The sequence below is a fragment of the Opisthorchis viverrini genome, assembly GCF_000715545.1.
Source record: "Opisthorchis viverrini unplaced genomic scaffold opera_v5_403, whole genome shotgun sequence".
NCBI lineage: Eukaryota > Metazoa > Platyhelminthes > Trematoda > Opisthorchiida > Opisthorchiidae > Opisthorchis > Opisthorchis viverrini.
This window is the reverse complement of record NW_008752060.1, coordinates 18,505-20,979: the sequence shown is the minus strand read 5'-3', so window position 1 is coordinate 20,979 and position 2,475 is coordinate 18,505.

Sequence of the window (2,475 nt, the reverse complement as noted above, 5' to 3'; positions counted from 1 at the left end):
AATTTCAAGACACTGGGCATTCGGGGCCCACGTATGGTCCATGAACAGTAAAGGTTGTTTTGGTAATTTCTTGGATAGTTGGGAGATTTTATTTCTCCACTGGTCGTATTGAGGGTCGTACCGCATATGTCTAGTTTTGCATGAATCAAAAGGTGGAACAAACCACATGTTGATTATCAAACGCGGCACATGTTAGGTTTGCGTATATTTAAGTGAGTGAAGCGTGTATTCCTCAATCGCGCTCTTTTAGAAGGTGAGAAATATCACAATATTACATGGTGCATATAGAATCCAGAGGACTGCAACCATAACCCTCATTAAGCTTCCGACGGAATTCGTTGTATACGGGAAAATGAGATAACCTTAACGGAACCTCGGGTAGTCCTATAACTCCAACAATGTTCTTGACAAAAACCTCTTGATAATTTTCGGGGCAAAACTGACGAGGGATTCTGACATGCAGAATGTTATTTCAGGCCAAACTATTACCTCATTCTAAACGAAATCCTTTGGGATTTTCCGCAAACAATCACAGAACTAACCATACTAATGTTGTTGATAGATGAAATACTTACAAGCCTTTTCGGCAGTGCTTTCTTACCGTTTAATAAACCAGAGTAAAATAATATACTAATTTACCTGAAACCGCTGACTTACGTGTAGGTAGATAAGCTGCAAATCAACGTAAAATACTGTTAAAAATTGTGCAGGCGAAAACGTATTACTCTCAAAATAAGGGTTTGGCTAAATTTATCAGTTTAAGAAAACGAGAGTAATGCAACAAAACCCGAAACTTTGCAAAAGCTCTTTAGGGTAAACTGTGAGGATCAAGAACTCACGTATACTTGCCAACACCGACTCGCAATCCGATCGCCAGACAAAGCAACAGCTGGGAAAACATGTTCAAAGTTCGGCTGGATTTCTTTGGTTTCGGAAAACTTCCAGCTTTTCTTATATACTCCCTTGTGAGAAGGCACGTGATTTAAAACGAGGCCAAATGTGGAGGTTGCTTTCTTTGATAGCGCTAACTTGGGTGGCCGCGCTCCTGTGCAGAGAGTGCAGACATGCAAATTTGGTACAACTGGAACGAAGTTTGTGCGGTAGCCCAACATAGACAACACGTTTTATAAGTATAAATTATACCGCAAAGGTAGAGAAGATGCGCTTCGTTCCGGTAAACCGCAAGCGAAAGTGATCGCATAGAAGATGCGCTATAAACTGCGGTGAACCAAACAAACAGTTGATGAATATTGTTGTGGCCTGGATTGGGTCAACCAGAATGAGTAGACAATTTATGAGAAAACCTTCCAAAACATCAGCTGATTGACGATATATTTACGACTGCAAGCCGACTACTTACGAATCCTCGCCTCACCTGGCGCTTTACATTTTAGTCCTTAATAATATCATCCATCAAAAGAGTTTGCTTGAGTACATTGTTTGTGCAGCGGGCACAGTATTAGTTTGATTATACGTGAGTCTCCACCTTACGAGGCAATTGACAAACGTGCCGACATATTGTAATCGGATCCAAACACTAGAGTAATCAGGCGTTTTAAGAATGACCTTATTGAAGAACCAACCTCTAACCGAACCAGTCATTCAATTAGGCTTGCTCCAATGGGCACTTTATTCGGCATTTGCATGCTTGACAGCTTTATCAAAGCACACTGATTAATACTCCGATAGAAACTGTTTCCCGGTGACCAAAGCCATGCCAAAGAATTTCATTTCGTATGAGACAAAGTGTTCGTCAAGAAAAGTGTTAAAGTTGGTGCACTGGCTTATGTAGAAATAAATGGGTCGGGGTCAGAAATCCCAAATATATCATGTGGCTTCCGGAAGCGAACTGCTGAGGTAAAATAAACAAGTCTTCACCCAATGAACGGCAGCTGAGCAGCAGCAGTTCGTTTTCATCTGCCAAAGCCTTTACTAAGGAATAGAGCCCAGCGCAACAGGACAAATTATGTGAGATTCCATGATGAGATTTGTTCATTGTCATCGCTAAAGTTGACAGGATTGATTATCTACTTAGTTGAGGGCAGTGGAGCAAGCCATGAGAAAAAAAATTCGCCTCTGTGTATCATATATAAGTACTCGTGATTTTCCAAATGTTTGAGTAAACCTAATGCAGTAAGGTGTATTTGTATTTATATTTCATAACACAGGGGAAACATTCTGACGTAGGACGAGTGAAAATTAAATCCAAACAAGGCAAATGCAACCTAAAAACCTAACGTAATATAGTACTCCCAGAACCGTCACATGGGGCTCCGGGTGCGCCGCAGGGTCGGCCTGATTTACTGCTTTGGTTGATCGCGAACGGAAATCCTCTCTCAAACTTTCATGCCAATTTCATCATTTGCAATACTTTTAGAGGTCATTGTGTAGTGTACGTGGTGGCCGAATCACCTTCCGCATAATATAAGAGAATGCGCAAACAAGTGATATAGACCTTTATTGTCCATCAAGCTG